Source organism: Manis pentadactyla, chromosome 19 (assembly GCF_030020395.1).
Source record: "Manis pentadactyla isolate mManPen7 chromosome 19, mManPen7.hap1, whole genome shotgun sequence".
Lineage (NCBI taxonomy): Eukaryota > Metazoa > Chordata > Mammalia > Pholidota > Manidae > Manis > Manis pentadactyla.
The window spans coordinates 3,783,941-3,806,773 of NC_080037.1; the positions used below are offsets into that span (position 1 = coordinate 3,783,941).

At 50.3% G+C, this 22,833-nt stretch overlaps 1 protein-coding gene across 1 annotated transcript in view; it reads left to right on the top strand.

Moving 5' to 3' along the window:
- Positions 1-22,833, top strand: part of RXRG (retinoid X receptor gamma) — a 103,766-nt gene that overhangs the window by 38,535 nt on the left and 42,398 nt on the right. The window contains exon 2 of the mRNA XM_036922878.2: positions 14,572-14,702. The gene's annotated coding sequence lies outside the window, so the exon portion shown is untranslated. The remainder of the gene's footprint in view (positions 1-14,571; positions 14,703-22,833) is intronic.

Here is a 22,833-nt window from a genome sequence, read left to right on the forward strand (position 1 = left end):
ACCTGGCTCCCGTCCCTCGTGCCCGCTGTCCCCACCGCTTGGGAAGCTTTTCCTCCAGATAGCCATCCGCTAATTCCCTCATTCCTCCAAATCTCTGCTCAAATGTCAGCTTCTCAAGGAAGCTTATGACAGCCCCAGGTAAGATAGCGGGGGCGCGCCTGTCCTCCCCCCGTGCCCCCCCACTACCCTGCAGTGACCTCTTCTCACCGTGTGCTTAGCACTTAGCTTACCTCGTAATGGACTATGGTCATTTTTGTTTTCTGTCTGCCCTCACTGGAGTGTAAACCAAACAAAGGCAGGGGACTTTGTCATCAGGTTCACTGAGGCGCCCTGAGTGCCCGGAACACACAGCGGTCGCTGCTGAATGGTCCTCTGCCGTTCTTGTCCTTAGCTGCTCTCTGCTGCCAGATGGGCCAGATCTGCTGCACACAGGACCCAGGTGGCCCGGGTTAGCCCCCCAGCTTCCCTCTGGGATCGCCAGCTTCCGGGAGGGCACCGGCTTACCTGAACTCTCCAGCCGAAGTTGGAGGCTCAGCCTAGGGCCGACCTCTGGCGAGCTGACTCCCGACGAGTCTCCTGCTTTTCTGAGGGGCCCAGGTTGAGGGAGGGCTGGAGCAGCAAGGAAGGTGTCCTGGGCTGGTGGTGGCTTAGGGGCCCCTGTGTGTGCGAGCGGGAAGTCAGCACGCCCACAGGCTGAGCTCTGGGTAGCTGCGTCCCTGCAGAGCTGTTACCCCCACCCCCGCCCCCGCCCGCCAGCCTGTGAAGCTCAGTGGGCGTCTCTGATGATTCAGTGGCTGGTGGTTCAGGGAGGGGGCTCCAGGCCGTGTGGCTGAGCTTGTCATGGATGGGTCTGCACCCTGAATCAGGCGGAGAGGAAGGCGAGAGCCCAGCGGCCGGGGCTTGGGAGCTCCGGGCTCCCCCCCACCTCTAAGCCGTGGGTTTTTCATTTGTTTAAAGGGAACAGTAAAGCCTGCCTGTCTCCCTTTCAGTGTTGTGGGGATCAAGTGGAATAATGTATATGAAAATGTTCCAGAAGAAGAAAGAGCTTTGCCAGGATGCAAATTGCTTTTTTTCCAAACAATAAGTCAAGAGTGAGATTTCTCAGAAGTCATTTCTGTGGGCTGTTGTTTTTAAATCCTGTTTGTTTAAAAACAAAAACAAATCCAGTCTGCCCTGTCAGGAGTGGAAGTGTGCCACACAGCTTCACATACCGCCCCGCTGTGGCCCCGCCGTGGCCCCGCCGTCCCCTCCCATGGCGGCTTTCTCTCAGGTGGGGGTCGCCTCCCAGCTGGCACGACCGACCCCCTGACTGGCCGGGGAAGGGGCTGTGGCCTGGGGAAAGCTGCTTGCTCATCAGAGAGAGATCAGGTGCCTCCAGAACTTCATGGGCACCACCGAGGGCAGAGAGAAGCTGGGGTAATGATTAGATCTGCTCAGGACTTCAGTGGGGGCTACGGAAGAGAGGAGAGAAACTCGATTTATGGGACGTCTCTGCAATGCTAGGAACCATCATTACTTTATGCCTTACAACACACCTGCGTCTCTCTAAGTACTAGTATTCTTATTTTAAAAATGAGAAAACTGAGGCTCAGAGAGGTTCATAACCTGTCCTAGGCCACACAGCTCACTAGAAATGGACAGAGCTGGTGCTGGAACTCAGATCTGTGTGGCTTCAGGAGCCACACCCTTTCCGTGTCACTATGCTCCCCCTTCCAGAGTGATGGGTGGGGCCCCAGTTTGGGCTCCTTCCCTTAGATGTGTGATCTTAGCAAGCGTTTTGACCTTTCCCCTTCCATTCCTGTAGCTACAAAAGGCAGTGATGACTCTGTTCCTCCTTGGGTGGTTGTGAGAATCAAGTGAAATACTGTATGTGGAGAGATCTGAATATGACAAAATACCGCATGCAGGTGATGTTTTGTTATTGTGAGTATTGCTTTTGCCCTGTGACTCCCTTGCTCAAGAACCTTCAGTGAGTCACTCTTCCGGAGGGTCTGGCCTCTCCAGCTCCCTCCCGCGTGCTCTCGCGGCCTCCTCTCCAGCTTGTCTTTCTCTGTGTTCTCGTAAATGGCGTGTCCGTTACCTGAAACATCCCCCCTGCTGCCTCTCTGCCAGTATGGCTCTCTCTGCCTGTGACTCCTGACGCATGTAGGGTCCACCTCTTCCAGGAAGCCCTCCATCACAGCCTCTCCTGGCTGTGCCACATGGCTTGCCACGTGCTGCCTGGCTGCTGGGTGCAAGTGCTCTTCGGCTGTTTCCTATGCTTAGGCACTTCTCTCCAAGGAGGTTTCTGAGTCCTGCAAGGTTGAGGTTGTGGCTCTGTGCTCCTTGAGATCACGTCCTCACAGCACACCATGCAGCACTTAGGTCCTGCAGGCTAAACACTCAGAAAATGTCAACCCATGGGCGAGCAGGGTTTGGCCCCATGCCTCTACTTTCTGATGTTATGGCCACGGGAAGGTCTGGCAGCTTTTCCCGTCAGGCTCCTGCAGCCCCCAGCTCTCTTCTGCCTGGGCTCACCCTGTGTCTGGTTTGAACTTCTGTCCCCTCCTTTCTGCCCGGCCAGACCCCTCTGTCCTTGCCGGACCAGCTCACAGCAGAGTCCCTTATCCAGGGGCTCTGACCTGTCATTTCCCTACTCTGCAGTCCTTTCAAACACTGTTTCTGGGCGCTGGGTTGTGTGTCCTGGCTTGTCCCCAAGAGCCACGAGAAAGGAGGGCCGTCTTGAGCTTTGGACACATGGGGCGCCAGTACTTACACGTTCCCAGGACTGGCCGCCCTGTCAAAGGCGGGTCAGGTAACGTCCTCATGCCCCATCCCAAAGCTCCCCAGCTGCTTTTCATTATTCAGAACAAAGGCACGGGTACCCCAAGGAAGGGGAGGGGCCAGAGGAAGCACCACCCCCGGCAGGTCACCTCAGCTCGGGCCTCAGTGTCTTCAAGTGTAAGCTGAGGATGACAATAAACGCAGACACTGCAGCGTTGTTGTGAACGTGGCTTGGAATTCCACCTTGAATTCCATCTTCAGGCCCATCGTTCAGGTCTCAGCTTAGACGGCCCCTTCGTAGACCTCCCGCTGCCCCAGTGACGTCCCTGGTGTTGTCACGGGCCACAGCACCCTGTGCATTCCCTTCCTCACACTTCTTACCATCTAGAAGCATTTTATTCCTGTGTCGCACTGCTGACATCCCTTCTAGGATGGAAGGCCCCTGGGGGCAGGGAACATGTCAGTCTTGTGCACTGTGGTATCCCCGCCCTCTAGAACAATGCCTGGCACCTACTGTGTGTAGTAAACTTTGGTTCCCTTTCTTTCCTTCCTGGTAAATAGCATGTGGCCAGTCTCAGTGCCAGGAAGATAGAAGTTCTGTGCGAGCCCTACAGAAGCTCCCGACAACGGGGAGAGCTGTGGACAGTGAGCGTTTCGGGGACGCAGCCTGGGCTTGACCCCCTCCTGCCTGGGACGCAGTGAGCGCAGGCTTCTGCACACCTGGGTTTGTCCCGGTCAGGGCCAGCACCGCCCTGGGCCCCTTAGGGGGCTGTGAGGGCTGCGGCTGCCCCTGACCCGGTGAGGAGAGGAAGGTGCATGTGAGGGGGGCACTTAGCTCATCAAAACGGTTTGTGAAGAGAGAAGGCGAGTGTGGGAGGGCAGGTGCAGAGAGGGAGGGAAGGGGGGGAGATGCAGGGGAGGCGGGGGTGGGAGAGGAATGATTTGATCTGAGAAAGGATTGAAACGGGAGAAAGGAGCCAGCTGAGAGGGCGTGTTTGGAAAAACAGGAGCACAGGATAAAGCAAGGCTAACAACTGGCGCAGAGTCGAGGGTGACCAACCTTCCTGGTTTGCCCAGGACTGCGGGTTCCCCGGGGTGTGGGAGGAGCACACGTGGGCTTCTCCAGGCCACGGTGGGCGCTGGCCAGGCCCGGACACAGCATGGCTTTGTTGGAGGGTGGGGACAGGTGACTAGAGGGCCACCGTCAGGTGCGTGCGAGGCTCTCTGGGCGCTGAGGCCAGGGCCCTCCCCTCCCCTGCAGCCCTGCAGCCCTGCAGCCCTGCAGAGCGCCTTCGCCAGGCCAGCAGCGTGCGGCCGGGCAGGCCTAGTCTCGCCAGGCCTCACCTCCCTCAGCTGCAAACCACGGACGGCGGGGTGGGGGATGTCTCAGCGTCCTTCCAGCCCCTGCTCAGCCCTTAGGCGTCAGCGGTGCACGCGGGATGGTTACCGGTCCCGGATGAGGTCTGCTGGCGGCGGAGGCGTCCGGGGCTCCGGGGAAAGCCTGCAGGCCAGGCTGCTTCTGGTTGTCAGTTGTCACGGGACGCCTCTCATCAAGGCCCCTGTGGAGGGCATGGCTTTGGGACAGTGGGTATGTGTGCAGGGGCAGATGGGTGAGTACGTGGCTGTGTTCAGGCTTGTCCTCCCTCAGGGAGCCATGCCGCCTAAGTGGGGTCTGGGCTGGCCAGGCGCCGTGCGTGTGGAACACGTCCACCTATGAGAAGCTACGGGGTCCCATCCGCAGCGCCCACGGCAGGAGCCAGAAGCAAGGAGAGCGGGAGGTGGGGGTGGGGCGTGGGGGCAGGGATGGAGAACTGCTCAGGTATCTCAGCTATTTCTTTACACTAACCAGTTTGGGCTGAATGAGCACCTGGGGCCCTTCGGTTTCCGTGGAAGGAGGGCCTACGAGAGATGCTATGGGCCTTCCTTCAGTTTGGGCAGGTGGGGATCTGAGTGATTAATGCACATAAAAAAGAAAAGAGGTCTAACTTTATTTATTCCCCAAACTGGCGGAGCAGACCATGCCAATTATATGAGTTTGAAAAAAAAAAGCAAGACAAACAAATAAAAATGGTGCCTATGGGTCTGTAGTAGTGGTCATGTGTGTGTTATTGAGTGGGGGGTGGCTGAACCCCAAATCAATAAGGTAATTGAGTTATTTTCGTCAAGTGCTTAAGGCTGTCACTTTGAGTGGGCACAGGGCAGTTGGCTGGTTTGCGGTATCAGCCCTGGACCCGTGGGGTGTATTGATCTCCTCCGGTGCTATTCAGGGTTCCTGAAATCTCAGCGGACGTGTTCTCCGGGTCCTCTCCCCCAACTGCTCCCCTTTCCAAGCCTTCTGAAAAGCAAAACCCTCTTCTCTCTGCTGGCTGGGCTGCAAGTTTTCCACTCCACATCATCCTCATTTGTTCTAAAAGCAAAATGCAGTTTTCTGCAAGTCTTTTTACACTTCTGTCCACACACACACACACACACACACACACACACACACAGCCTCTGTGCTCAATAATGTGCTTTTTAATACAGAAAAAGAGCAAAGACAACAGGCCCACTGTAGTCCTGCAATATCCCAGGGCAGGGGAGCTGTTCCCAGTCCAACAGGGACACTGGGCCCAATGAGGCTGCTCTCCAGCTCGGGGCAGCCCACAATCCCAAGCTTTGTGACCACCAAAGAATTGGGGGCCTGTACTGTCCCCCCAGACTCCACCCTGCTGGCCCCCAAAGGTCACTGACAGTGATGTCACGGAAAAGCATGTGGTCAGAGAGCTTGTCCTCGGAAGAAGCTCTGGAAACTTGGCAGAGCCTTGCAAGCTGGTGGAGTTGCCCCCCTTTCGCCCAACCCCCAGCCCCTAGTCCTGAAGGATCTCTCCAGCTTGAAGGTAGCGCGCCGGGGGCCAGACTCTGGTGCCTGAGTGGCCTGTATGGGAGAGTCCCCTGAAGGGTGGGGACCTTCTGTCCCCATCTCTGCTCTCCATGTGTGCCCAGCCAGACAGGGGAGGGCTGAGCAGGCTGGACCCTGACCCCTCCTCTCAGATCTGTGGCCTCTCTTCTGAACTCTCTCTTCTGTCTCCGTGCACAGCTGGGTTTTGCTCCATTTCTTCCTTGCATTCATTTGCCTTTTTGATCCCTTTCACTCTCCCTTTTTACCATCAGCAGAACTGACATACAGGCACATAGCCCCCCACACACCCTGGCCATCCCCATTACCCACCCCGGAGGTGTCAGCCTCATATGACTCAGGCTTGAGGAGCCACGGAGAGTCCCTCCGGAGAGGCGTCAGAGCACCGTTAGCTGGAGCCTACACGCATCTCTCTGAGAGTCTGGGAACACACAACTTATAGGTGCTCTGGGGGAATGTAGAGAGGATTCTACAGACAGCAGAATTTATGTTTAAAGTGCCTTTGCTGAGCACCGTCTATGTGTCCTAAGTATTCTGTATACATTGTTTACTCTGATATTATCATCCACTCCAGGAAGGAGGTGTTTCGGTTGCATTTTAGCCCTGAAGACACTGAGGGACAGAGGTCAGGTCAAACACTTACATGGCAGATCTGAAACCAGGCCTTGAACTCCCAGTCTGAGACTCTCTGTGCTGTCCCACAGCTTAGAAACCGGCACAGGTAACCGGTGATTTACCCTCCAGAAGGGAAGATGTGTGCAGATACGTGTGTGTGGCAGGGGCGGGTCGACAATTTAAGGGCTCTGAAGGCCTGGATGTGGGTGGGGAGGGTGACATGCACGCGCTTTCCTTCAGCACCACCCTCTCGGTACACATCTCTTCTTCTTGCCTTGTCTTTCAGCTGAATTCTGCCCAGGGCCCCCACTGTGGCTCCCATCACCCCGTGACCCTTCTGCATCGAGGAAATCCTGCTCCCAGTCGGGCCGCAGGGCCCTGTGCCGTTTCTGCCTCTGGGAGTTCCTCTCTGCTTCCCTCTTGTCAGGCTGTTCTCCGTGGCTCGCCCATCATGCTGCAATCATCCCTGCGCTCAGAGCCCCTGGCCTCTGCGTGTGCTGCACGGCTCCTCCCTCCCGCTCTTTTTGGTGACCCCCTGTGATCTTCTGAGCCCTCACTGTGACACTTCTCCTAACCCCCAGTCCCTCTGTCTTTCTGTACTCTTTGCACATCTAACCTGCACTCCAAGCATGCTCAGAGCTGTGTTCTAGAAAGACCACTGCATTGGTGGCATGGACGTTGCTTGCATGAGAGCGTAAGGGCTGGGAGAACTTTAGGAGTCTGTGACAATCATTCCAGGGAGAAAGGAACCAGAGCAGGGGATGGAAAGAAAGTTCTGGCTGGGGCTGGGAGAGGTTCTGGAGGGTGAGACTACCAGCAGGAGGGGGCTTTGACTACAGGGTCAGATTAGGGGAGGCCAGTGGCCATCTGAGGCAGGTTTCAGGAAAGGTTTGCCTCATGACAGGGGCTTCCCTAGAAGACCTTTAGAAGACCTTTTCAACCCTTTAACTGTCTCCCTTATAGCTGTGGCATTCTTTGGATTGCTCAGAAGGCAGATGCTCTAAAAATAGAAAGCCTTTTTGTTACCGATTAAATTTCTTTCCACCTACAGAATTTTCTGAAAGTAATAAGAGAGGAAGCCTGAGTGTGCATCACAGTGTTCAGGGAGCAGAGATGGGTTGAGAGGTGCTGAGAGAAGAGGGAGGGCATGGGGAATGGGGGGGCAGGCAGGTAAGGTGAGGGGTTAGGTCAGAACCGCTGGTCCAGCACACGGTGCGTAAAGGGACGTTCCTCAGGGAGCGCGCGGGCTGGGCTGTAAAACCATAGAGCTCCTGCAGGGCCAGCGCTTCCGCTGCAGGGGGGCCAGGCCCACCGGGTGTGGGAGCTGGCACCTGTCTCTGCCCAGGGTGACGCGTGCCTGCTCCCCGCAGCTCTGACAGGGGTGCTGCTCCTCGTCGCTTCACTCTTCTGCCTCCCTTCTGCCTCATAAATCCCCAGCCTGGCAGTGTTAGGAATGCACCCCTGGTGACCAAGGATCTATAAAGTCACGTGAAGAGATGAGTCTGAAGTAGAGAAGAAATGGGAAATACTCTATTAGGGCATTTTAATTAAAAAAAAAGATGATCCTCCACAATGAGTCAGCATCAGGTCCTACAAGCCTGGATTCACCCCTGTAGCTCTGTCCTAGAATAATTCAGAATGATTTAAATGCCCCTTTTCTGGGGCATGAAAAAGTCCAAGTCACTTTCCTCATTTCTGGCATCTGCTCTTCTCCCATATGACGTCATCCGCTGTCCTGGGTGCCCTCCCCAGGTGTCCCTGCAGGGTGTCCTCATGGCCTGCAGGCCATCAGGGCTTTGTGGTGAGGCTTGAAACTTGGCTTTTGAAATAACTGGCCTGGGTTCTTCAGTGGCATTATTCCAACTTGCCATTTGTTCATAGGCAAAAATGATTGAATAATAGTGTTTTTACATGGTTTGATGTCATGATTCCTCTGAGTTTCCTCTTCTGCAAAATGGAGGTAATAAAGGAGTTTTCGTTCAATGGATATAGTGTCTCAGTTTTGCAAGAGTTCTGGAGATTGATTGCACCCAATGTGAATGTACTGTTTGTTGTAAAACAAAAATTCAACAGTAAATTTTAAAGATCTTACTGGCTTTGTTCAGCAGCTCACGAATTGGGCAGCACCCAATCTAGCAGATAGGAGGAGCTTGGAGGAGCTGTGCAAAATGCCAAACTTATGGGCAGATGGGGGCAGGAACAAGGAAGTTATACTGGACAAAAAGCTGCAAAGTTACTTTCCTTCAGGGATTGGCAGGGGTCCATCTGGCAGGTGCCCTCCCGAATGCTGATCAGGCGGTTCCTGATTGGCCGCCGTGCGATTCCATTTCTGGGAGAGCTGCAACTGTGATTAGTTAAGTCTGGGTTTGGTGACGTGGGGCTTAGCATGAGTGACTCCATTTTGGGCCTGTTGTCTTGTTTTTAACAGTTGTTAACACTACTGAAGTGTACACTTGAGAATGCTTAAGGTGGTAAATTTTTTTTTTTTTAGAGGGCATCTCTCATATTTATTGATCAAATGGTTGTTAACAACAATAAAATTCTGTATAGGGGACTCAATGCACAATCATTAATCAACCCCAAGCCTAATTCTCAACAGTCTCCAATCTTCTGAAGCATAACGAACAAGTTCTTACATGGTGAACAAGTCCTTACATGGTGAACAGCACAAGGGCAGTCATCACAGAAACTTTCGGTTTTGATCACGCATCATGAACTATAAACAATCAGGTCAAATATGAATATTCATTTGATTTTTATACTTGATTTATATGTGAATCCCACATTTCTCCCTTATTATTGTTATTATTATTATTATTATTATTTTTAATAAAATGCTGAAGTGGTAGGTAGATGCGAGACAAAGGTAGAAAACATAGTTTAGTGTTGTAAGAGAGCAAATGTAGATGATCAGGTGTGTGCCTGTAGACTAAGTGTTAATCCAAGCTAGACAAGGGCAACAAAACATCCACGGATGCAGAAGATTTCTCTCAAAACAGGGGGAGTGGGGTTCTAAGCCTCACCTCTGTTGATCCTCAATTTCTCACCTGATGGTTAAGGTGGTAAATTTTGTTATGTGTGTTTTACCACCACTTAAAAAGGTGGTGATAATATGATCTGTCTCACCTGGTGGTGGTCATGATGGACTAAGGTGATAGGTGAAATGCTTTGTACAAGTCGTGTTTACCTGGCACGTGGTGAACTCTCAGCCCAATAAACCTTAGCTTTGACTAGTAGCATTAGGATGAATAGGTTGTTGTTCCCCAAACTGGCATTGTCTTTCCTCCAGCTGGCAAAGTTGTCTCCTTGTTAGTTAGGAAGAGATGAAGCTATAGGGGACCATCACCTAGAAAATCTCCCAGCCATTCACAGTGGGCATGAGCTCTCCCTGAACCTGGGACCTGTTTCTCTTTACACTAACAGCTAACTCTCATTGTAGCACAACTGAGCACATTTAAGTCACGCAAAACCCTAGGGAACGGTATAATTATTTTAATCACTTGCATGAAGTCACACAGCTAGTGACAGTCCAGTTATGCCATTTGTTCGAGTCTCTGGTTTTGACCACTAAGTCACATGGCCGACACCCAGCCCACCATTGCTTCAGAACCTCTGGCTTAGAGCCCCGCTAAATGACTGGTTCCTCCTTAGCTGCAGGCATCTAGGATCCTTAGATTGCTTCCTCCTGCTGTGTCAGCCATCTTCTCAGATCTGCAGGACGTTTGTGTCTCAGATCTGAAAAGGGCGCACTTGGAGGGGTGCTCAGCTTGTAAGAACCCGCGGGGCGGTCGGTACTCATGACTGCTCCGTTCAAACATGCCTCCCCTCAGACCCTGCGGTCGGGTCCCTTAGCCCGCAAGTTCTGTTTGTTTAGTTTCGTATGTTCTTCACTCACTAATTTATTAAAGTAATATATGCACACAGCAATAAATACTTAAGCAATATAGAATAATAGAAATTGAAAAGTAGGAATATTTCCCCCCTTACCTATGCCTGTGTTTAATTATTTTTGTTTCTTGTTCTTTTGGTGGTTATTTCCAGACTTTAATGTCTGAATGCCTTTATGTCTTTTTCTTGGTTTCTCAGCTTCAAATAGTCTTTATTCATTTCTTACTGTAAAAGACGAAGGATAAAACTCATTTGCAGTAACTATCCATTCTAATTTCACTTTTGTTGTTGTTTGCCTGTGTGATTTTAAATAGTATATTTACATTAATATTTTTAAAAGTTTATCTTTCTTGATATCTTAACTTCAAACAGTACTTTCTGATTCTTTACTATGAAATAAGAAATTTACCTCCCTATGCATTCTCACTTGTCAGTTGCTTTATCATGTTTATGTTGCCCGTTTAAAATATTTACATTCTGTTCCATAACTACCATTAGGTCCTCTGTGTTTTCTTTATATGTTGATTTTATAGATTGAAAATCAGTGAGTATTTATGTCATGATTATGTAATTATTATTCTCTTCAGAAGCAAGTAGGGGGATTAGACCCAGAGAAAGATGCAATTCTGTTGTTGAAGTAGTTAAACGGGGAGGCCGTTAGACGGAGACGGCCTGATGCTTGGCGGCCTGCCTGCGCCATCCGAAACCTCAGCCGGAGTCAAGTCCTATATATGCACTTGCATCGGAGAGAACAGAATTTAAAAACAACCAATCACAACAGCCCACTGGACTTGCCTAAATAAGGCAACCACGTAGCCCATTGAATCATTCCTTGCTTTGCGTCCACATCTGCTCTCTAAAAGCCTTCCTCCTAGTTCCTGTCCACCCCGTACCCTAAACACTTTTGGTTTGTTGCAGGTGGATTCTAACCAGTGCTTGCTCAAGTACTCTTCAAAAATGTAACGTGCCTCAGTTTATCTTTTTTATCACTATGTTGCTAAAACTCCTCCATTCAAAGGGAAATGCTCCCAGATCAATGGGATTCTTGCTTCAGATGGATTCTATTTTCATACATTTATCCATGCTCATAATCATGACCTGTTTTCATTTGCATTTATTTGGACTGTGACTTTCTTGTAAAGCTCTTTGTTAATTTACTTTTCCTGATATTCTTAACCACCTTCCTTTCTTCTTGTTCACAAACCAGTGCTCTTCTTTTACCTTGTCAGTAAGACCATCCAGCTTCTAATTTCAATTACATGTTACAGGAAATTTCCTTGACTTTTTGAAAACATTTAATTTAATTTTTTTTTTAGCCCTGAACCTGAGCTGAAACATTACTGAACATGGAAGTTATGAACATTCCCAGTGACACATGAGGACGTCCAGGAAGCCAGCCAAAGATGTTCTTCCTATGTAGTCTCCTGGGGAAAGGATTGGATCTGGGTTCAGGTTCTTATTTGCAGAAACTGCTTGATTTCTCTGCACCTCAGCATTGGCCTCCGTGAAACATTGATAGTTACCATTTATTGAGCATCAATTGCATGCTAAACACAGCATTCTAAGCACTTTACACACATTACTTTGGGCCATCTCCAAAATAACTCCGTGAGCTAGGTCCAATCATCATCACAATTTTAGACACAACCAACTAAGGTTTAACAAAACTAGGTAATTTGCTCAAGGAGGTGAGTAGCAGAGCCAAGAATTGAACCCAAGTGGCCAGACGCCAAAATCCACATTCTTCTCAGCTACATTATATTATTTCTACTAAAGAATTTCTCCACTCCCTTTCCCAATACATCCAGTGATTCTGTGAGCCTTTTATTCTACTAAGTCCTGATACCTTCAGAGCCTTGAGTTTTGAGGGAGGGAGGGTCCTTGACTCTTGAAGATATTCTTCTCAAATAACCCTGTCCCCCTTTCCTAATGTACTTGGTTTCTTTCTAGTCACTCCAGAGAGACTGTCACTCTTGTATTTCAATTAATTCTACTTCTGTGTCACTTCCACTCCTTCTGGGCCCCATGCCCTCCTCTCCGATTTCTGTTTTGCTTGGCTGGCTTATGCTTTCAAATTATCGTGACACAAGGGTGCGTTGGAGGCCAGCTTTCTGGGTGTTTGAATGTCTCAAAATCTCTTCTACCTCATCCCTTTGATTGATTTGGTTTGAATTATAGGTTTAAGATCATTTTCCCTCTCTTCTTTGACCTCTAGCATAGAGTTTTAGTGATGACAATTTGAGATGCATTGCTTTTTAGGTAACCTGTTTTATTTTTTCCTAAATATGTATGATCATTTCATCTGTGGCATTTCTAAACTTCAACTGGGATATATTTGGGTGGTGGACCTAGTTTGTATTTTTTGTAATAAGCCCCAGACATCTCTCTCTCTTTTCTTTCTTTTGTAACTTTCTCCCCTCCATTTTCTCTTCACCCATTTTCTGGAGTGCTCATGAAATGGATGGTCCACTCAAGGGACTGATCCTCTAAGTCTCTAACTTTTCTCTGAAATTTTCTACCTCTTTGGCTTTTTTATCTATGGTCTGGAGGATTTCTTTGAATTTGTCTTCCAGTGGATCTACTGACCTTTTCTTGACAGCAACTGTGTCTTTACTTTCCAGTAATTCTTTCTTGCTCTAGGAGTATGTTCTGTTTACAGCAACAGCTTTTGTTTGGTAGGTATGAATCTCCCTGGATGTCTCTGAGTGCACAAAGTAGTGATTTTAAAAGTTCTCTTCCGTTTGTTCTCCTCTGGGTTCAGAGCTGCACTCATTCGTCCAGGTTTTGTTGCCATGTTGATTTCTCTCAAATACCTAGTGACCCTTGGAAGTCCACTCATGTTTTCTGAGTGAAAGGGAAAGTTTATTAACTTCTGAAGCCAGCATGCATTTCTCTGTAGGTGCAGAGTCCTGTTTGTGTGCCAGGCCTCTTTCCTAAGTGGAAGGCAATGAGGTCCTAGACAAAGTGCCTGCCCTCATGCTAGCTCTAGTCTTAGGGATGTAAATATCATATACATAGTGGGAGAAATAGAAAATTTCGATAACATTGATGAGAAATAATAGGGCTTTATGAGTGGGTGTAGCTGAGAGATCTGAGTTAGACTGGAGTTTTCGGAAGGGCATGTCTGAGGAGGTGACATTCATACTGAGTCCTGAAATATGGGTTGGGGTTGCTGGGAACAGTTGGCATAAGGACCTTTCAAGTAGAGGGAACAGCATGTTTAAAGGCACTGTGGCAGGAAAGGGTGTGGGGTATTTCAGGCACTGAAAGGAGACCTGTGTAGCTACGACCAGTGATCAAGGGCACGTGTCCGTCGCTTTAGGGTAGAGAAGTGGCTACCCTGTGTCAGTTGGGTTATGTCAGGTGTGAAGTGGTTGTGGGACATCCAGATGTAGGTGTCTAGTAGGCCCCTGAGTACTTGGGTCTGGAAAGAATTGCACCAAGGAGGCCAAAGGATCACGTTTCAGGAAGGGGAGGGATGAGTCAGTAGTGCCAAATGCTGTCCCTCTGACAAATGAACAGTAGCTGAAATGGCGGGAGTCAGATTTGAATCAAAGAGAGTTTTGATGACCTGGGAAGGAGGGGTCTTTTCATAGGGTGTCTGTGGAGGCCAGAGCATGTAGACCGAGGGGTAAGGGAAGGGTGAGCAGCCGCATGGGGGTGCGGTGGGAGGGGCTGCTTAGCGCCTTCAAGAAGCATCGGCTGTGAAGGGGAAGAGAAGGCAGCAGCCAAAGGGAAGTGTATCGCGACACGGGTTTCTACATCAAAATTATTCTGCCGACTGTGAGCTCCGGAAGGGCAGGAACCATTTCTTACACTTCTTTCTGTCCTCTGGGCCAGCACGGTAGCTGGAATGTGCTGGCTGATCAAACTGTGTTTACTGAATCTGTTGGAATGTACAGAACCTTAGCAAAGAGAGGTGTCCTACGGTTCCGTGGCAGGTGGAGCCGCTCGGCGTTTAGCCTCCAGTCCTTCGGCTGGGGTCGGTCACCGGCCCGGGGAACTACAGGCTGCGCTGCTGACGGTCATGGCTCGTGTAAGTTGTCCTTGTCAGCTGGCCTCCTGGGGGTTAAGCTGCTGAAGGGTCTACCTGGGGAAGACTGAAAGGACCCAGTGGGCCTGCTCGGTACCCCCAGGTACTGGTTTTAGAGTCGAATGGGCCTCTCAGAGTAAGAACAGCTGTAGACCTCGTCTTACTTTGACTGACTACCTACTATGCGTTGATCACTGTACCAAGTGTTTCCCACATTTTCTCATTATTTAACAATATCTCATATTCACCACTGTCATTTACATTTCCTAGATGACAGACAGCATGAACGCTCCGAGGAAGCCAGTGTATTTTCTAAGGTCCCATGTGTCGTAAACAGCAGAGTCTGGATTTGAACCCAGGTCTTCTGTTTTCACAGGACACACGCTCCCCTCTACAAAGGCATATGGAAGATCTATGGGGTAGCAGGGGAATGAGATGGGCTTTAATGGTCCGAGAGTCTTGATGGCGTGTCTCTTCAGTCACTTTGAGGGACATGAAGAGCAGATGGTAATTGAATGATCCCGGGTGGGAAGAGGTGGGGGCGGGGCAGCAGTCAGGAGGGATTCATCAACGGAATGGGACAGCCTAATGCAATTCAGGTGAGTGGGCCCCTGAGGGCCTGCGCCGGGGGGACGCTCATAAAACGGGGGTTTTAACCTCCAACCTTATGGCTTTTCAGAGAAGGAGGGGATTCTGGTTTTTTGTTTGTTTTATTGTTCCTCAGCTATTTGCCTTATGAAAAAAAAGTGCATGGAGGGAGGGGGTTGTGATTTGTTGCTATACCAATGGCCAGAACACATAATTCAGAAGACTAAAGAATATTTTTGTTTAAAAATTAAAGAATTTTTAACTTTTTCTCATTTTAAGTGTAATAGTAAGAAAAAGTAATAGAGAAAGTATAAAATATTGAGAGATTTGCGGAAGAAAGTAGAAATCACCTTAAATTCCCGTGACCTGGAGTTAATCATCGTTCGAATTCTGCAGTCTCTTAGTCTAAAGAAGGTTCTTGAAAAATCCAAAGCTCCTTTAAATTCACATAAAATATTTAAAGGAGTCATAGGCAAGTCTTCCTTTTCCCTGCAGGCATCTTTGATCTTACACTAATGGAAGAAGGGAAGAGTCTATTTTTTCTTAAAAGTGCATAGAAAAGGAATGTTCTTAGCTGTCCATGGTGGTACATTCCAGCGGGCCCTACGTCCTGGGAGCGGGGAGCTCTGTCAGTTTCTGATTCTAAAACCCTTTTTTTAATGCCCACCTCCTTTGGTCCTGGCAGCAGTAGAAACATCTATGTATTCAATAATCACAAAAATAGCTCCCCTCAATTTGCCTTTGAGGCACCTTATGTTTTCCCGAAGGAGCCTCTGCCAATAAACAAGACAGAACCAAGAAGGGCGGAGCTGTCCTCATCATCACCGCGTCTCAGGAGCTCGGCCATCACCGAGGAGATAAAGGAGGCAGAAAGGAAAACCGAGATTAAAACTAGGAGCATTTAGGGGCCACAGATGAGGAAAGTCTTTTAATAACAGAATCATAACAAATGCCTGTGAGCACATGTTCTTTCTGAGAAAACCCAGGGACCTCACAGCTGACTGGTGGCGAGCTGGGCCCAGAACCCATGACAGCAGGTGCCCTGGCAGAAGCTAATGTGGGTAAAGTGCCCAGTCCAGGGTCTGGAGCCTTGAAGGACCCCTGGGCATGAATCCCCTTTCCTGCGCATAGACTGTGCTCTCCGTTGCCCCGGCCGCCGGCTGTGCTGTGCCACACCGTGTGTCTCGGGGACAGGTGATGCTTTGTAGGGTGACGAAGGCTGACGGCCTGGAGATCAGCGTTGGCACTGGCCTTCTATCCACAGGGTACAAACGTTCTTGTTCTCCACTTCGGCAGGACTCACGGAGAATATCATCAGTAAGGGGCCGTGCCAAACTGAGTTACAAGAGAACTCTTTGAAGTCAGCCATCGGTGAGTACCAAGAGACTCACGTTTCTAAGATTTTTATAAATGCATAACCTGGTTTTACTCATATTTTTGCACATGCTTATATCTTTAAAAAACATCAGGGCTACAAGCCTAAATATGCAGGGGGTCCCAAATTGCACTAGCAGCAGAAAATCCTGGGATGCCTGTGATACTGTCCCGCTAGCAGGAGCAGCTCCCCAGAGAGGCCGGGACACCAGTGCTGTTTGCTCCCCCTCTTGGGCAGCCCCTCTGCCCCGTTGGTGTCTGTCCTGTCTGTCCGTGTCGCCTTCTCCCCGACGCCCATCCTGTGTGCTTCCCTGCCCCCTTCCCCATCTGCAGACTCCCTATTCTTATCCAAGGCAGCTCTTCTCCAGATCGAGTAATGCCGTTACCATAGCACCTGGGTACTTCACATCATCAAGACAATCTCTTTATTAGTAAGGCTGCTCCTCCACGGAAGCCAGGCGACTCAGAGCCCATTTGACAAAATGATGAACCCGAGTCTCAGGAGGCTTAGGGATCTGCTGGGGGGTCGGGACGGACAGGCCCAGAGAGCTTGGACATCACGCCCTCTCGCTGATCCACCTCCCTGCTTGGAGAGCGCCTGAGACTCTCACAGCCGTGTTTCATTGTCGCCTTTTCTTTTCATCACGCTTCCATGATAATTATACATGTTATCACGCTTCACGTTTTACAAAAGGCTTTCAAATTCATCGCTTCCTTCAATCCTCACAGTGTCCTTGTGAACTAAGAATTCTGTGCTCATTTTAAAGGCTGAGGAAGCCGGAAACTGACGTTCAGAGGGGTCCTGACAGTTCAAGGTCATACAGACACTCGGGGAAAGCTAGGACTCAAAACCAGACCCTCTGCTGTCCCTACACCCACTTCTCTTCTTATCTTAGACACATAGGTAGATGGACAAATAATTCTAAGCCTTTTTGCAGAGGGTGCTCCATAATTATGTGTTGATTTATTGGGCTAAATGTGTCTGCTTTGGGATTGAATGTATGTTACTGACTAACCATCACTGGCTTTGTGTTACTTCCCCAGTAGAGGAATAGATTCCACAACTTTTTCTTTTGAGGCCCTACCATGCAGAAGCCATTCTGAAAGTGCTGGGGTGCGAAGTGTGCCCCACACCAGCTGTGCTCCCCGACAGTGAGGGGCAGAGGACGCATGTATCACGCACGTGGAGCCATCACCCAGCTCAGAGCATAATAAAGGCCCTTCATCCGTTGGCTCTTTGACGCCTGTCAGCCGCGTCCCAGGATTCAGTGCCGAGCAAGCCATATGGGCTTGCCCTTAGGCAGCTTTCCTTCCGTGGAGGGAGGCAGGCGTTAAGTAGTCCAGCGGCCTTTTAATCACGCTTGTGGTGTGTGCTGGAGAGGAAGAGAGGGTGGGCGATCAGAGCACAGAAACGGAGGCTCCGACCATGGCTGGGGCGAAGGGTGGGGGCTCCGTGCGGAAGCTTCCTCGGGAAGAGACTTTGATTCAAAGGGGTGTGATGCCATTCCTCAGCTCCACCCCCAGAAAGGAACCTGAGATCCCAGCCTGTCACAGCAAGGCCACAGGAGGAGACAGCTTGAATCAGAAAGGGTGTGAGGGACGGGCTTTAGAGCAGCAAGTTCAGTGGTATGTTATGCGCCCGGGTGAGAAAATTCTAAGGGCACATGGCCAGGCTGGTGTGGACCAGAACAGAGAGCTACTCAGTGCTGGCCAGTGGGGTGGGGGTCTCCAGAGCAGGGGGAGAGAGAGAGGGATACAGACACACAGAGAAGGGGGGAGCGTGAGATAGAGAGAGACTCCTCCAGCTGGGGAGCACCAGGGAGGGGTGGTACGTAGGATGCCTGGAGAAGCATGAGCTGGGATTCGCCAAAGGGTGTGGGTAGTGGGGAAGATGGGGTCCAGAGGGGTGAAGCAGCTTGGGCAAAAGTGAGGGACAAAGGGCCAGGCCAGGAATATTTGGGGGAGGAGCAGGCTGTGCACTTTCTGGAGACTAGAATGTGCTCGGTGTGGGGAAGGGCTGATGGGCGGGGAGGAGTGAGTGGGGCCCAGCGTGGGTCCCTCTGTGGGCAGAGGGGCAGCAGGAGGAGTATTCAGTCCAAGGAGTGACACCGGAGCTCTGCATGAGGAGGATCGATCTACCAGGAGGGCACAGGAAAGGGGGCTAAGGAGGGGCCGGGTGGCAGCTGCCCTCCACCTCAGGCACAGTGTCCTCCGCGGCTGCCAGCGGCCGACTGGTCAGTAAAGGGAAGCTGTGACATAGTCCTCTGCCCGCCCTCTGGTGGAAGTTGGGTGACTGCTTTTGTGCTCCTCATGGTTACCTTTTCTTAACTGCCAGGCATGACTGATCCCTCATCACGTGTAGACAGGGCCTATCTCTGTCCCTCAAACAGTCGAGGAAATAATGGATATTCCAAAACTACGTGTTGGATTAATCAAGTTTCCTCCCATTTTGCTTTAGCGTTTGGTGGCCTTAAGGCCTTGGAAGCTATTTTCATCTGCCAGGAGGTCAAAGGGAAGTCCTGCCTGTCTCCATCTCTGATTTCACAGATCTGCTGATCTTGACTGGCTGGGGTCTGCAAGGAGTCCAGGCGGTGCATCAGTGCTGGGCCAGGGCGAGAGGGGGCCGGGGCAGCCTCACACAGAGGCTTTGATTTGGCATCAGAAAGGCTGCAGCCCCTAAATATCCGCACTCAGCCTGCTCATGTGTCCGAAATTCCACCTTAAGAGTCAGTGGTGTTCAGGCAATTTCAGAAATAGCATTGCATTCTTAACAGCTGCTCCTGGGCAAAGTCACAGGCAGGCGGACGGCCTTCCTCTCGGCAGGCACTGCGTCTGGAAATGGCTTCCAGAGCTGGCCCCTCTCCCCCACCAGCCCTTCCACTCCTCCAGCTCGGGGTTTCTCACTGGCTCTTCTGCGACTGCTTTTGCCAGTGTGTCTCTTCTCCTGGTCCTCTGAATACTAAATGCTTTCAACTATTTCTTGTCTCCTGGGCCTCCTTCCTCCCAAGTAGGTCTTTCTAGAACCTGTGGCTACAGGCTGGCCCCACCTCCCTCTCACCTCAACCCCCACTCAACCCTTTTTCCAGAACCTTCCCCTGACAGAGCCTGGGCCTCCTGCTTGCCAGGAACAGAGGTTTGGACAGTCCAAGGATTGCATCTCCAAGGTGAAGGAAAGAATGGTGGACAGAGCCAGACTAGAGTCTAAAGAATTGTTTCCTAAGCTTGACTCCGCCTCTGAATAGTTGGGACTTTGGGAAAGCAGTTAGGCTGTAAGAAGGCATTAATGCTGGCCTTACGGAGTAACCAGGAGGCACCAGCAGGTCATCTCGACACTGTAACACGGCATGCTTACCAGTGAAGATCTGGCCGCCTTCGATACTGTTCTGTGAGGCTTGACTCAAATTTCACAGCTCATAGGAATCACGCATGGGGCTCGTTAAGGATACACATGTCCAGGCCCTCTCCAGCCCCTGGGATGCTGACTAAGGGTCCAGGTGGGGCCCAGGAATCTCATGTTAACAAGCCTTCCAGATGAGTGGGGTGCAGATGGGGCCTGGACCCCGTGAGCAAGCCTGCTGCGGGGGACGTTTCAGAGCTCGGTCCTTTCCTGACTCTCTTTGCTGCCCAGTGACTGATCCCAGCTGAACGGGCCCTGGCGTCTCTTCTCAGGCTGGAGCACGCTAACACAGTCTTCTCCAACTCTGTCTGATACTGCTAAACATTCTGAGTTAAAGACCTTCCTTGTGCCACACCCCTGCCTTGTCCCGTGCCCTTGATTACTATTTCTCCACTTTTAGCTATTTCTAGTCCTTTTTTGCTGTTGGGTAGAGCTGCCTAAATGCCGACGGTTAATTCAGCTTTCAACTGGATTCCTTTGGAAACTAAATGCTTTTGGCCTTTTGGGATTAGCTGCCTGGAAATAGAGGCGATCATGCAGCGTTTGACTTTTGGCAGTAAGAGAACTATGTCTCGGCTGAACACTAACTCAATAGGCCTTCCCCGTTACGGAGAAAATCATTACAGCAAGGTAAATCCTCATTTCCTAACATCCAACGTCCCTTCAGCCTGCAGCCCTTTTGGATTTTTGCTTTTACAATATTTCACATCTGTTTATAAATAAGCTACAAAAGTATGCTGTAGACTATCAGGTGTTACACACATGGGAAATGTCATTACAGTTGCTTAGAGAATGGCAAGACTTCCCTCTGACACAAGTGCCTGAGAACAAAGCAAGGTCAGTTCAGCCTGGGGCCTCTTCCATGGCATCGACACGCTTCAGTCAGTGCATCTTTGGAGGGGACGAAACAGTGGCTTTTACTGCCCTACGAAGCCCATGCCCAGGAGCTCTTCTTGAAAACCCAGTCAAATATAACAGACACTTGCCCTTATGTAAATATAGCTCTACAAGTGGTGGGGCCTTCGGGCTGCACTGAGGTGAATGGTGTGGTTCCTCATGGCCCTGTCTGCCCCACCCAGCTCAGCTGCCAGCAACCATAATCTGCCTCCTGCAGTCACTGGAGGGTATATTTAGAGTCTCTTCTCTGAGAGGGAGAGGGGTCTGAAAATAGATGGCTTGGCCTGTGTGCGATTGGGCTGCAGCCTCCAAATCTACCTGAGTCCGTGTAGCCAGTAGCCAGCCCAAAACATGTCTGTTCAATAGAATCCAAGGGACAGTGGCCCGGTCTAGGAGCCTGGTGTTTCCTCCTCCCTCTAAGGGCCTTGGACAGGCCGTCCTGAGGGCTCAGGCTGACACCCACCTCTTTGGCTGGGACTCCTTGGATCTGGACCCAGTCTGGATTACAGTGTCCCATATTTGCACCACTGGCCTCTCTCTGGAAGGGAGCAGATGTTTCCCTCTGGTTTCAGCCCTCCTCTTCTCTCGGTGATATCACAGTTGTTCTGTATCCTGAGAGCTCCCTTGGGCCTTGCAGCTGTGGTTGAGTTGTTTATGATGGGGAGGGTTTTATGATCAGTGCTTGGCTGGGAAAGAAGAGATGGTAGGCATCTCTGTAACTGTTCTTCTACCTGGAAAATTTTATGACAACGTTGTTTCGTTTGGCATGAAGGGTAGTTACAAGGTACCCTTAAACTGGTAGCTTAGCTCCATGCAAGCAGGGAAAAAGGCCTGTCCTATTCAGAGCTGTAATCTCAGCACCTGTGCAATAAGCATTTATTGAGCACTTACTGTGTACAAAGCAAAATGCTGAGATTACTTGATAACGGATGGATGAATAAGAGGTTGTCCCTACACTCGAGGAGGACTTCCGTTTAACTAGTTATGATACAAAGGGAAATTAAACTAGTACTGTAACAAATTTTTAAGCTAGTTGCTTTGGGGAGTAGTTGCAAGTGCTAACTATCTGTAAGGAAGGCTGACAGAGGAAACGGCCTTTAGGTGGTGCCTTTAATGAGGACGGTTTCCACGGCAGAGGGGGCAGGGTATGAGCACGTCCTGCTGAGAGCAGAGCTCCAGCAGACCTCCAGTCAGCACGTGCCTGCCAAGTCTACACAGCAGATGGCTTCAGCCACCTCATCTCCTGCTAAGCAAGAGCTGCTTGGGTTCAGAAGCCCCCAGGTGTGTGTCTGGAAGATGGGCAAACATGGATCTTCCTGGTTCCTTAGAATCATCCTGGGAAGCGGTTACTCATTTCCTACTGATGGGCCTCCTTAGCTTCTTGTTAGAGGAAGTTTAAGTTTCTCTTTCCTTAAGTCAACAGTTCCCAAACTCATCTACACCTTGGAATCAACTGGGGTTCTTTTAACAGCCCAAACCCAGACCAATCGAATAATCCCTGGAGACGGCTAGTTTTTTAAGCTTCCTGGGTGATTCTGATGCGCAGACAAGTTTGAGGCAAATCTCCTCAGGTCAGCTGGTCTTGTCAGTGACTGGAGCGATTCGCTGATACAAACCTGGCTGGTTGCCGAGTCCTGGATGACACCCGGTAGATATGACACGTGCCTTTGGACACATTTCAGGCCTTACAGAAATGGCCCAGTTTTTGGTGACAGCTGAGACAGTTCTAATTTAAAGCTAATCAGTATTCCTCCTGAACTAGGCACTTCGTTTCTGTCCTCAGAGCACCTTAGTCACCAAGACTGATGTACTGTGCTAATGCCAGAATTGAGCCTATTCACATGTGAACCTGTGACTCCAGGAAGGGCCCACTGAATGAGAATTGGTTTGTAGAAACGGTTGGGACCTACGAATACTCACCTCCTCATGTCCACTGCCCTGGAGTTGACATCAGAGCTCAGCACAATCAATGCTCATTCAATCCAGTTATGTATTCGCTGGGTTTCTATTATGTGTTAGAGTCTGTTGTAAAGGCTGTTGGAGCTACAGAAATGATTCAGACCCCACTGCCAGTTATTCAGGGTTTGCGGTCTAATAGGAGTGAAATTCAGATGCATTCGTGGTAATGAAAAGCTGCTGAGCCATACAAGAGTGTCACGTCGAGGTGAGTGACCCAGGAGTGGTCCCAACCACAGACTATGGGAGTCTAGGAAAGAGACAGAGTGGTTCAACCAGAGAGCCATCTCAGAAGAAGGGCCCTGGGGGACGGGCAGCTCTTGGACACAGAGCAGGAAGGCTATTCTGAGCAGAGTGGTGGCGTGACCACACGCGTGGCCGTGGGTTACTGGGATGGCACCTGTAACTGGAAAACGATGCGCCATC